The sequence below is a fragment of the Tursiops truncatus genome, chromosome 8 (genome assembly GCF_011762595.2).
Source record: "Tursiops truncatus isolate mTurTru1 chromosome 8, mTurTru1.mat.Y, whole genome shotgun sequence".
Lineage (NCBI taxonomy): Eukaryota > Metazoa > Chordata > Mammalia > Artiodactyla > Delphinidae > Tursiops > Tursiops truncatus.
This window is the reverse complement of record NC_047041.1, coordinates 105428478-105442160: the sequence shown is the minus strand read 5'-3', so window position 1 is coordinate 105442160 and position 13683 is coordinate 105428478. Positions and strand designations below refer to the sequence as shown.

The window sequence follows — 13683 nt, the reverse complement described above, 5'->3', positions numbered from 1 at the left end:
TAAGAGAGGAATGTTGACATTTTGCAATATAATTATGTCCTTGTCCATTTTTTCCTTTCAGTTCTGTCAGATTTTGCTTCCTGTATTTTGGAGTTCTGGTATTAGGTGCAAATTTATTCGAGACCGTTATGTACTCTTGGTGGGTTGATCTTTTGATTATTATTTCATGTTCCTGTTCATCCCTGGTAATTAGTATATGCAGGATATATCTCTTCCATCCTTTCACTTCAAACTTCCCTATGTCATTATATAAAAAGCCGATTCCTTGTAGATGGCAGATCATTGGGTGGTTGATTAAAACTCCATTCTGACAGTCTCTTTATCTGCTGTGTTTAGACTAAATTTGATCTACTTATTAATCTGTTTATATTGTTATCTACCAGTTTACTTTTGTTCTCTCCGTCCTTTGTTCTCTTTTTTCTTTCCTGATTTTTTTTTTTAATTTGGGTAGTTTACTTTTCCAAGTTTTAATTTACTTACTGAAGGTCTTGCTCTTATTTGTGTAGCTTCATGTGTTTGTGGTTGCTCTGGTTACGTAACTTTTCACAGTTTTCTGAGCGTTAATATTTTACCGCTACAGGTGGAATGTGAAAACCTTCCCCCTGTGTAGGTCCCCCATTCTCCTTTCATGTTCTATTTTTTCACGTGTATTAAATGTGCATGTATTGAAAACCCTATCATTTTTACTTTCAACCATCGTAAATATCTTCAAGAATGTCAGACGTGAATGACATCCTATTACACAGCTCTTTACCAATTTTGCTGCACTTCCTTTATTCCCGATTTTCAGTTTCTCTCTTGTATCGTTTCCATGTTGCGGTGGAAGAATCGCCTTCACCATTTCTTTTAGCGTTGGCTTTCGCTGGCAGAAAAATTCTCGTGCTTTTTCTTCACCTGAGAACGTCTTGATTTAACCGCTATTCCTGAAGGGTATTCACTGGATGTAGAGTTTTGGGTTAACGGCACTTTTTTGTTTGTTTGTTTGTTTGTTTTGGCTGCACCAGGTCTTAGTTGCGGCACTTGCGATCTTCGTTGAGGCGTGTGAGATCTTTTAGTTGTGGCATGCCAACACTTAGTCACGGCATGCCCGCAGGATCTAGTTCCCCGACCAGGGATCGAACCCGGGCCCCCTGCATTGGGAGCGCGGAGTCTTACCCACTGGCCCACCAGGGAAGTCCTTTAACAGCCCTTTTAAAACACTATACCACTTCCTTTTGATCCCCGTGGTTTCTGATGAGGAATCTGCAATAATTCAAATTGTTGTACATCTATAAGAGAGGAGTCATATTTCTCTGTAGAATATTTTATTGGCTTTTCATTCTCAGCAATCTGCGTATGGTGTGTCTGGCTATGAATTTCTTGAGTTAATCCAGTTGGGCTACACTGAGCTTCCTGAATTTACGTTTATGTAATTCTCTCTGTCAGACTGGATAATTTCTATTGATCTATCTTCATGTTCACTGATTCTTTCCTCAATCTTGTTTTTGAGCAAATCCAGTAAATATTTTTACATCTGTTGTTTCCCTCGAGAGCTGGCATATTTCTAGCTCTTTGTATACCAACTAAGTTCATCTTGTATCCTGGACATTTTGAATATTTTGTTACAATACTGTGGGTCTTGTGTAAATCCTATGGAAAATGTTGATTTAGGCAATTAACTTGGTTGGGGTCAGACCCCAAGTTCCAACCAATTTTTCATGGGTGTGATTGCAGTGTCAGTTTAGTCTTCAAAGCCTTTGCTATTCAGATCTGCCCCACATGTGCACCAGCAGTGGCCAGTCTTGGGGATGGGTGGTGGATCACCCCTTAGACCCATTCTCAATATCTTTACATGCTACTGAAGGTCTGATCCACACATGCGCAACATGAAGTGAGCACAGAAGTTCATAGACCACTTTACATGATCACTCCCGGGCTCCCTCATCTCTGCGGTCTCCCTGACACTTTCCAGTGCTCTGGGCACCCCTGCTGTGTGCTCCAGACAAAAAGCTGGGACCTTAATTTCCCTGCCTTGCCATGAACTACTGCAAATGTGTCTTCGCCCATGGCCATGTGGCAGGAGAACAGAGAGAAGAAGAAAGCAGTGAGGATTCATCGCACGTTCTTGGAACCACACCTCCTATGGCCAGAGAGAAGGTCTCCTGTCCTTCAGAGTTTTAGGTGCCCACCTGATATCCACTGCAGGATTTCCTGGAGCCATTGGTAGGAGAAAATGCAATGAAGAATAAAAGAGAGGATTTCGGGCTTCCCTGGTGGCGCAGTGGTTGAGAGTCCGCCTGCCGATGCAGGGGACGCGGGTTCGTGCCCCGGTCCGGGAAGATCCCACATGCCGCGGAGCGGCTGGGCCCGTGAGCCGTGGCCGCTGAGCCTGCGCGTCCGGAGCCTGTGCTCCGCAACGGGAGAGGCCACAACAGTGAGAGGCCCGCGTACCGCAAAAAAAAAAAAAAAAAAAAAAGAGATGATGTCCCCCCCCACACACACTCTCTCTGAGCCCTAGGATTCCCTTGTCCTGCTCCTTGGGTCAAAAAAACAAAGGCTCGTCTTGAAGCTGTTTTCATCTGCACTTGGTGTGCAGGCCTGGCCTTCAGGTAACCTCGGAATCCAGCCAGCTTCTACCTGAAGAGAAATAAGTGGAAAGTCACAGCCTGTTTACTGGTGCTTTGAAATCTGGCCTCCTTCCCCCGCCTGCCTGCTGGTATTTTTAGTCCACAGGTAATTACTCCCGCATCTGCCCAGGTCTATAACTGCGTTCATTAGGGGGGACACAGTGGAATGTGCTTACTCTAGCTTTCCAGGAACTAGAACCCTGTGCTGACCTTGCATCTGTACCTTTATTTCTTTCATCAAATTTTGGAAGTTTATATCCCTTCTTTCTTTTTTTTTTTTTTCATTTTCTGTTGCGGTATAATTGACACATAACATTAGATTAGTTTCAGATGCACAACATAACGATTTGATATTTGTATATATATTGCAGAATGACCACCACAATAAGTCTAGTTAACATATCTGGCACCACACATAGTTACAAATGTTTTTTTTCTTTTGATGAGGACATTATTTCTTAAAGTTTTTTTCTTTTTTTTTGCCTCATTCTCTGGAATTCTGATTACCCAATTCTAATATATCCTTTTATGTTGTCCTTTGAAAGCCTGATTCTCTCTTAATGTTTTTCGATCTTTTTTTCCCCTCTCTTCTTCCTATCAGATAAATTCTATTGATCTATCTTCAAATTCACTCACTCTTTTCTCTGTCATCTCCATTCTACCATCTAGGCCATCCATTGAATTTTTTTCCAGATACTGTGGAATCTCAGTTTTAAATTATCCATTTACTGTGGAATCTCAGTTTTAAATTATCCATTTTGTCCTCTTTAATGAAAATGTCAACTGCATCTCCCTTGCCTCAGGGAAACAGTTATAACAGTAGCATTAAAGCTGTCATCTACCAATTGCAGAATCTGCGTCATCTCAAAATTGGTATCTATCGGTTGTCTTTTCCCTTGAGAACAGGTCCTGGTTTTCTGGAAATTTGGGCTTGTTTGCTTGACATGGTGAGCACGATGTTGTTTAGACTCTGGGCTCTGTTATAGTCCTCTGAGGGCTCTTAATGTTTTGTTGCGGTTGACGGTTACTCAGGCTCCTTAAGCTGCATCTCACTGTCAGCGGTTCAAGTCTTAGTTCAACAATATAGTCTTTTGCTGCACTTAAGTCTGAGTCTGACACACACACTCACGAGTCAAGGTCAGGCTGAAACTTCTGCAGACATACCCAGAATTAGGGACGTCTTTCCTCTGGCTTTCTTCCCTCCAGGACCCTCTCCTCTCCCCCTCCGGTACCAGCTCCATCTGCCTGAGCATCTTCCCCAGTTCTTCCAGCCAGGAAGATGGGCAGCGTTCTATGAGGGTTTTCCCTGCCTGTGCCTCCTGGCTTTGTGTCTGCAGCGTGTCCTCAGGGCCAAGCCCTGCAGAATAGAAACTTGCCCCCGTGCCAGTGTGTTCTTGTTTATTATACAGGATCCCCGGGTCACTGCTGTGGGGGGGGGGGGCAGCCTTTTTATTGTGCAGAGTCTTACGATCGTGACCCTCGGGAAGGTCGTTCTGTAGCAGTTTCACAGCACCATGCTGAGAGCAGAACTCTCCTGTGCTGGGTTTTCATTTGGAACTTTACCAAGAGCCTTTTCGCACTTCGGTGCCGACAGCAGCAGGGCTGGTGGGACGGGAGTCACCTGCTTATTCTGAATTTGTGGCTTTCCCATTCGTGGTGATGCTATATATAGACATAAGCATTTCATATTGAAATGCAGATAATTTTACTGTGAACTACTTCCTTGTTCTAGTTAGCCTGCGTCTTACAGTCAGAAGGCATTATATTGGGATTAGGGATACAGGAAATGTACATCATCTATGAATTTCAGTGCGGGAGAGTACACGAATAGCACCACAGAATTTTTAAAGGTGGTCTGTAAGGTCTGAGAAGATTAGGGACGGATGGCTCAGATTCTGCGAGGTCCCCCGCTTGAGTACTAGTCCTCTCTGATTCTGGGCGGTCTCTTCCTGCCCCCGGACCAGCAGTCCCTACAGGCAACACCAGAGATTAGCACAGCATCCACCCATAGCTATGGGGAGCGAGAAGGGAGCAGCGGCTTTTCTGGTGAATGAATGCTTGCTTTTGAGTCGCTCCCCCTTGCCGAAAGGAACCCGCGCTGCAAGGAATCCATCCGTGGGGCAGTTGCTTCACCAGCAGTTTGAGGAACTGCGGTGCCTTGTGGGGACTTAATCTGGGGAGAGGCCACCCCTGTTGGGCTGTTACATTGCAGCTCTGAGCAGGGCTGCATCTGCTGGTGGGCATCCTGGGAGCAGCTTGGAGTTCCTGGGAAGGGGAAGAGCCTCCCAGGTAGTGTGGTGCAGTGGACGGGGCACCCGGCTGGGCGCCAAAGCCTAGGATGATTCCTTCTGCCGAGCTCTGTGTGATCTTGGCCAAGCCACGGACCCTCTCTGGCTCTCCTGACTGTGGAATGGACTGGGGGGCACGGTGGTCTTCAGGCTGCTTTCACGTCCCAGGATCCACATACTTCTTCTGTCTCCTTCCCTTCTTTCTTCCTCTAACATCCATTGGTGTTTTCTGTGCCAGGCGTGGTGTCGGCTACAGAGAACCAGGCGTGTGCATTTATGGGGGACGAGGGTGGGTGCCTGTGGACGGTGGGACAGGTAGGAGTGCCCTGGCACGTGCCCTGAGTGTCTCCACTGGGGTGGCCAGGCATGGATGGAATGAGGGGGTCTGGGCAGTCTGAAAGCGGGGCTGGGAGGCTCTTCCAGGGTGAGAAAACCCCGCGCTGAGGGGTGCCCAGGCACAAGGCAGCTTTCCAGTGGGCTCCAGGGTTGGGCCCAGCCAGTGCCAGCGTGTGGCCGCTGCTTCCTCGTTGCCCTAAGAGCAGCACAAAGGGTGGCGCAAACCCCAGGGATGGATGTAACACGTGTCTGTCGGGCACATCCTGGGCAGGCGTGCCAGCCACCCTCCTGAGACTCTGCAGATAGCCACGCGTGGAGCCCCGTCCTCAGCCTGGTACACGGGCGTGATTTTCACCCAGTTCACAGGTTGAGTGACGTGCAAATAAGCAGGCGTCCAGGTGGTCCGTTAGGATGAGGCTCAGCACAGACCGGGGGTGGGGGGGGCTGGTCTTACTGCCGCGGACCTCCTGCCTCTTTACGGCATGTGGGCCAGGGAGAGGGAGACAGAGAAGGTCTGGGGTGGAAGGTTCTGAGTCACAGTGGTCGGTCAGAGTGCAGGTGCCTCAGCCAGGCCCCCGATGAGGGGCTGCGGATACGAGCGCCTGGGCTGGGAACGCAGACTTGCGATGAGCGAGGCTGGCCTGGGGCCTGAGGCCTTGCCGGTGCCTCAGGTCTGCTGGAGGGTCAGCTCCCCCAACCCTCACCATGAGACCAGCCTCCGGTCAGGCGGGGACACCACGCGCAGGCGGTGGCCAGGACCGTAAGGAGGACGGAGCCACGGGGGCTGGGACGGGGAGAAACTCCTTGCCAGTGCCCTGCTGGCCCCGGGAGGGAGGTGGAATGGACCTTCCTTTGGTGTGACGGATGCTCACAGCCCCAGTGTCTCCCCGTGGCTCTCAGGGTCACCCCAGAAGAGCCCAGTGGGGCCTCTGGATCTGGCCCCTGTTCGCTTCTCCCCTCAGGCACTGACGTCCCTCTCTTGGCCTTCTGTGATGCTCTGTCCCCAGGCACATCATGTCCTCCCGCACCTCTGTGCCTTTGCACCTGGCCACACCCCACAGCCTGATGTCTGGCCCGCTCTCCTTATCCTCCCAGGCTCAGCCTCAGGGCCGAGCTCTCCTGCACCCCCTGCCGACGCCCCTGGTGGGCCAGGTGTGCCCGCCTGCTCGCTCTGAGCCCCTCCCCCCCACCCCCTGCACACAGCGCTCTGGCCTGGAGCTGGAAGGGGACGTCGTGGTCCCCGCAGGTGACTGCGGACAGGGCTCATTAGGACCCTGCTTGGCTTCGTGGAGGTGGGTCACCTGACGGCCAGGTGGGCACATGCCGTCCTGAAGGTGGAGCCCGGCACAGAGCAGCCCATAGGGATGGGTGGGCGTGGCCCCACGGTCCATGCAGCCAGGGCCTGAGAGCTGCCAGGGAGGCCGGACTCGGACCTGGAGGATGGCCAGCTGCAGGCCTGGAGAGCCAGGTCTTGTTTCCTGTGGACAGAAAAGTCCTTTCCCCGCCAGGCTTCCCCACCCTCTCAACATTCCAAGTAGACAGAGCCGGAAGCCGTAGGCGCTGGGGTTCCCTGTCACAGCCCAGGCGGGCCCACTGCGGAGCTGGGGCTCAGCTCGCAGATGCCCTGGGCAGCGTGAAGAGGCTTGTACCAGAAATGGGGCTTTTTGGGGGCTGCTGTGGGCCCCCCTCTCAGTGCTGAGCGCTAGGGGCCACAGCGTGTGTGTGTACGTGTGTATATGTGTGTACGTGGGTGTGCATAAGACTGCATCGTGCTCGTGTGTGTGCATGGGTATGTGATGTGCAAGTGTGGGGGTGTGATGTGTGTGTGCTCGTGTGTGTACGTGGGTATGTGATGTGCAAGTGTGGGGGTGTGATGTGTGTGTGCTCGTGTGTGTGCATGGGTATGTGATGTGCAAGTGTGGGGGTGTGATGTTGTGTGCTCAAATGCACACGCGTGTGTTTGGGCGTGTGTGCACACGACCCCACTGGGTTATCTCACAGCCCTCGGAGGTCATCCCACTCAGCCCTGGGAAGCCTCTGTCTGTGAGTCTGCCTGCTGACCCTGCACCGGTCCAGGCGCGGCGTTTGTGTCATTTCTCCCCCCGTAACTTCTGTCGAAGCCCCTTCCAGGTCCGTGGCTGGCCGGGTGGGCGTCTGGGGTCCCAGTCTGGTCAGCAGGAAGGCTGAGCACGACAGATCAGCACACACGTGTTCTGCTTTTCAAAGACTTGTGTTTTGCATGAATGTGCCCCTGGCTTTCCCACTTTAGAGCTTTTTCAAACACTGAAAAATCATGGCCAGGAGGGAGGAAGGGAGTGGCCCTTGCTTGAAACCTACGATGTGGCAAATTGAGGTGCGAAGCTGCTGTTTGAACCAGAATTGCATTCCCGTCTTCAGGAACGTTGGGTGCACCGGGGCCCTGAGCCTCCCAAGGTTGCCGGCGAGAGGAGGCCCGCTCTGGCCGGCACAGGTGAGGGCAGGAGCAGGGCGGCGGCTCCCAGGATTGGAGGGAGAGGCGCCAGGCAAGGCAGGGGCTCGGGCAGCTCTGCCCACCGTTTCCTCTATTCAAGGCGCCCACTCCCAGGAGAGGGTGCGGAGATCCCGCTGGGCTTCAGGCCCACCCCAGGCTAGGGCAGGGCAGGACGGTCCAGAGGCAGCCCCAGCGAGACCACTCACAGGATTGGGACTGAGCCCAGAGGAACAGGGGTGCGTTTCCGGGTGCACCAGGAGGAGGGGGCGCAGGGTGGAGGGCTGTGTCCTGGAGCTGTGAACTCGGGCCGGAGAGCAGAGCCGCCACGGTCTGACCCTGTGCTCTGCGGCTTCCCTACGATGTGCCGTGGGGCTGCTGGTGTGGCCTCAGGTGCCCGGGCCCCTCGCTGCAGCACGGGGTCCGTGGTCCACTCTGCAGGGCTGCTGGAGAACATTCCGAGCTGATGCTTGTACAGCACTTGGTGGGGCGGCTACGTGTGTGCATGAGCGCTGCGTACTCTTTAGTAGAACAAACCCTGGGTTCTAGAATCAGGTATTTCCGGGTTCAGATTCCCACCTCTGCTGCTGACCTTGGGCCGTGACTTTGGGCCCGTCCCTGAGCCTCCATTTGCCCATCTGTAGAATGGGAGCAGTCATCTCCACCCCACGGGCTCTGCAGTCCTGTCACGGGGCTAAGGGAAAGAACGTCGTGCAGGGCGTCTCACACTCTAGCGTGCAGGTTCAGGTATCACTGTCCAAGCTTGTCCACAGACAGGCAGCATGGCCCCTGCTCCCCGGCCCGTGGGGAGACGGACTATGGATCGAGAGGGGGGGAGGACGTCGGTGAGCAGAGGAGGAAGGACATTCTAGAATGAGGGCACAGCTTGGGCAAAGGCATGGGCTTATGACACTGCCAGGCCGAGAGCAGGTGTGGCTGGAGGGGGACGTGTCCAGGAAGATGGGATGGGAGATCTGACCTGAAGGGCAGGCCATGTGGTGATGGGGAGCTTTCCTGGGCCCTTGGACCAGCTCCGCCCCTCACTGAGTAGTTAGGAACGCGGGCTTGGGGCCAGGGATGTAGGGTTTGCATCCTGACACTCTGTGCTGAGCTGTGTGTTCTTGAGCACCTCGCATAACCTCTCTGTGCCTCAGCCCCCTCTTCATCCCTGGGATGACCTACGAGTCCTGGGGCAGCTGTAACAAAGTCCCACAAATGGGCGGGGAGGGGCTTCAAACAACAGCTATTTATTCTCTCACAGTTCTGGAGGCCAGACGTCTGAGGTTAAGGTGTGGGCGGGGCTGGCTCCCTCTGAAGCCACTGGGGGCGGAGCCTTCCTGGCTGTCCAGCTCCTGGGGCTTCAGGGGTTCCTTGACTTGTGGCTGCGTCCCTCCAATCTCTGCCTCCCTCTTCACCTGGCTTTCTCCTCTTCCGTCGGTCAGATCGCCCCCTTCCTACTTGGTCTCAGTCTGCCAAGAATGGGCCCAGACCTGGGCAGGGAAACCATGTTCCTCCCATAGGAAAAGCACCCAAGCTTCCACCTTGTGCAGTGGCTCGAGGGGCGGGCAGGGATCCCTTTGGCCTTCTTCAGCCCAGTGGGCTCCTGGACAGCTATGACCTCCCAGGTGGGGTAACAGCCCACTTGGGCATTGAAGGATGAGTAGGAGATCACCAGGAGGAGAAGAGCGAAGGGGCCATGCTGTGCTGCAGGGAGAACTGCAAAGTCTCTGCTTCCCTGGCCCCTGAGGCCACCAAGGGTGTGGCTTGGGGACAGAGCAGTGGCCTCCAGTGGTTGAAAGTTACCAGAACATGCAACAGCCGAGGTGGCCAGCTGAAGGAGCAGCAGGTGCTGGACCTATAAGACACGTACGTTATCCCATCTTACTGGGAGTAAATGGAGGCTGAGAGAGGTCCAGCCCCTTAGCTGGGACAGCGCAGGAACCGGGGTGGCAGTCTGGAACTTGGAACACTGAGTCTGTCCTTGAGACTCTTCAGAGTCCGTTAGCACAAGGGCTGCTTCCCGGGGAGCCACCAGGGGGAGTAGAGGGAATCCTGGATGCAGAGCCCAACGCGCACTGCAGCCCTTGTTCGACCCCTTGCCGGTTCTCCTGGGAAAAGCAGGGTGGACTTGAATAACCACTTAGCGAGAAAACAGAGGTGGCGTGCCCAGCACACATTAGGTGTCCTGTTAGCTTCCTTCCTTCCCTGAGCGGGGGAGCATCCGCTGCTTAAGTTACGATGAGGGGTGGGATGCAACCCGGCAGGGGGCCAGCCAAGTGGTGGGAAGGGCCCAGAGGCCCCTACCAACTGGGAGTGGTGAGGTGGCCCCACATCTCAGAAAGTTAGTGGGTTTAAAGGTCGGAGAAAGTATATGGTAGGTGCTTAGTGAACAGTAGGTGAATGTATGGGATGGATGGATGGATGGGAGGATGGATGGGAAGATGGATGGGAGGATGGGATGGGAGGATGGATGGATGGATGCATGGAAGGAAGGATGGATGGACAGGATGGGTGGGTAGGTGAATGGATGAACAGATAAGCAAGGGATAACATAGATAAACTTTGTCGCCTCCACTTTACTGCCCATCAAGAGTCTTCAGCTGCGACCTGTCTCCATGGCCAACCCCTATGAGCACCCCCTGCCCTGGGGCTGCAGGTCCTCAAGGAGCTTCCCCTCAGTGGAGAGGATTAGTTCTCCCTCATCTGCCTGATGGTGCTAGACTGGCTCTAGATGCCTGGAGCACCCCAGAGAAGGGGCTGGCTCCGGGGACAAGGCCCTCCCCACCTGCCGCCACTGGGGTGTTCCAGCTGACATCTCCTCCAGCATCTCTGCTGTAGGCGGGCCACAGCTCCCAATTAAACTGTTTAAGTGACAAAAGACCCCGGGTAATCATGTGATTAAAAATAACTGGGGCCAGCCGCTGCTGATGCCTGAGCCTATCAGAGCGGGCAGGGGGTGAGGGAGAGGGGAAGGAGGCCTTCGATCCCAGGCCCTCTGACGCCATCTCCCCAGGGGAGGGGTGCTTCTGCCTCTCCCTGTTTATAGCTGCAGGATGTATGAGACCCAGAAAAGACGGGGTTTAACCACTGAAGGAGGGTTTCCCAAGGCTTTGAGTGCAGGGTGGGTGGTCCCAGCGCGGGGGACTCCCAGGCCACAGCGACACAGAGCAGAGATCAGGTTAGATGAACCAGCTTTACTGAGCATCTACTATGCTCCAGTCCTGGGGTGGGGCCCTTTCCCAGGGGTTATCCCAAGAACCCAGCGCAATCAGATGTTAAAATTTTTATTCACACGAATGTGAGGCAGGGGTTCTGAGAAGCCCACATTCAGCAGGTGTTTACTGAGCAGCTACAACGTGCCAAGCGCTGTTCAGGGTGCCAGGGCTAGAGTAAGTGAGCAAATGCAAAACTGCCAAACCTTGGGGAGCCCCTGGTCTGGCTGGTCCTGTGATTGTCCAGGGTCTCCATATGGTAGAGAGGCCAAGCCCGGGATCTGCCCCCCTCCCATGGTTTGCTTCAGGCTCATTTCCTGAGATACAGCACATCCCCCCGGATAAGTGGGGGCTCAGGGGCGATGGCTGGCTGCTTGGCTGGGAGGTTGGGGGGATCTTTCCTCTCCGTGTCCTTAACCAGCTAAGAACAGACACCAGGAACCAAATTGGCTTCAGGTCACAGAATAAAAGTGGAAAAGGACCTCGTCTGGTCCAGCCTGACCCCGGCCTGGGGCTGGTTGCTTGCCGGCCACCTCCCAGGTCAGCCCGTCCCACCTGCCTTGAGCCCAAATGTGCCTCACGATCGTTTTTACACATTGGGCCCAACCTCTCTTCCGAGGTCATAAGCAAAACACTTGACCGTTGTCACAGAACAGGCTGCCAAGTTCATCTTTCAATTATGATTGATCGAGGTGTTTTTCTTTCTCTAAAAATACGTTCCTCATAGAAAATCTAGAAACTATAAAAAAGAAAATTTACATCACCTGTTATCCCACCATTAAGAAACACACGTTGTTAACATTTTGGCATGTTTCCTTCCCAGCTTTTTATTTCCCAACCAAAACGTCCCTGGTTCATCCAGCAGCTCGTCATCTAAAAGGGTTTCCAGACCTTTAATCGCGACGGTGAAAGACCCATCTCTTGCACACATTTAGCTGTAGCCCTTCGTCAAATGTGGAGGCCACTCAAAGCGAAGATGGTGTTCCAGGTTAGGGCTACATAAAAGGCCACTATTTTTTCACTGGCAACTAAAATTGTAAGATGTTTGGGACTTCCCTGCAGTCCAGTGGTTAGGACTTGGCACTGTCACTGCCGGGGCCCAGGTTCGATCCCTGGTCAGGGGAGCTGAGATCCTGCAGGATGCATGGCGAGGCCCCAAAAAATTGTGAGCTATTTAAGATGTGTACAATGTTAGCATTTCATATATATACACGTCATGAAAGGATTCCCCCACGGAGTTAATTACCACGCACTTCACCTCACTTATCTCATACGTGTCTCTCTTTTTGGGGGGAGAACATTGAGGTTCTACTCTCTTAGCAAGTTTCAGTTTTACAATAGTGTAATCGACTGTAGTCACCATGCTGTACATTAGCTCCTCAGACCTTATTCAGGTCTCCGCACCTCCCCACCCCAGTCCCCGGCAAGCACCATTCTCCTCTCTGTTTCTGCGAGGTTTTGTTTAGATTCCACATATAAATGAGATCACGTGGTATATATGTCTTTCGCTGATTACTTGGCAGAATGTCTTCTGGGTTCATCCATGTTGTTGAAAACGACAGGATTTCCTTCTGTTGTTACGGCTGAATAATACTCCACTGTGTAAGTTTACCGCGGTGTCTTTGCCTGTCCCTCCATCCGTGGACATTTAGGTTGTCTCCATACCTTGGCTATTGTGAAAAGTCTGTGTTGAACTTGGGAGTACAGATCTCTCTTTGAGAAAATGAATTCATTTCCTTTGGATAAGTAATCAGAAGTGGGATTGCTGGATGATATACTAGTTTTATTTTAATTTGGGGTGTGGGGAGCCCCCATACTGTTGCCCGTAGTGGCTGCACCAGTTTACGTTCCCGCCGACGGCGCGCAGAGTTGAAAGGGGACTTTTCTTAGGCGCTGGGGAAATCACTGTGGTAAGGTTGAAAGACCAGAGCCTTTGTCACATGACAGACCTGGCTTCCCGTCCTGGTTCCATTGATGTGTGGTCTCTGAGCTCCAGGTTCTCCATCTGTAAAATGGCGATAATTGTGTTCCCTTTAAAGATTGTCAGGAGGCAGAAAGGAATGTATGGGAAGGGCTTGCTGCGTGAGATGTGCAAATAAACAATTATAATAGTAACTAAAAGATGAAAATAAATCGATGGGCTTCGAGGCACAGTGCCGATTTACTAGGAAAGCCCGGTGGGGGGATGAGTGGGGCTCTGTGTCGATCTGCTCGAGCTGCCATTACAGAATCACATGGACGGGGCAGCTTAAACAACACGTTTATCTTCTCCCAGTCCTGGAGGCCCGAAGTCCGAGATCGAAGCGTAGGCAGGTGTGGTCCCTTGGGAGGCCTCTGTGCCTGCTGGCTCGTGACCCCCCTTCTTGCCGTGTCCTCTCGTGGCCATCCCTCTGTGCGCGTGCATCCCTGATGACTCTCTGCATGTTCAAATATCCTCTCCTTATGACACCAGTCCGACCGGATTAGGGCCCATCCACATGACCTCATTCAACCTTTATTACGTCTGCAAAGGCCCCATCTCCAAACCCAGTCACGTTCTAGGGTACTGGGAGTTAGGGCTTCAACATACGATTTTGGGAGAGACACAGTTCAGCCCATGGCAGCCTCTGGGATCCACGTGGCCCTGGTGGATGGAACCCTTATAGGCTTAGATGGGGTTCCTTACAGGCTGGAACCAAACAGAATAGAACGCACACCCTCTCCACGTGGGCACAGACGGGCCTGAAAGGCTGAGAAAGCGAGTGAGAGGCGGGGGCCTGGGTGTAAAGGCTGGC

The 13683-nt window shown here is 52.9% G+C and overlaps 1 long non-coding RNA gene and 1 other non-coding gene across 2 annotated transcripts in view; both read left to right on the top strand.

Moving 5' to 3' along the window:
- The window catches only part of LOC141279425 (uncharacterized), a 79089-nt gene that overhangs the window by 28531 nt on the left and 36875 nt on the right, over window positions 1-13683 (top strand). The gene's annotated exons all lie outside the window — the stretch shown is intronic.
- On the top strand, window positions 11962-12034 carry TRNAD-GUC (transfer RNA aspartic acid (anticodon GUC)). The gene has a single exon. It is a non-coding gene; the product is annotated as a tRNA-Asp (tRNA).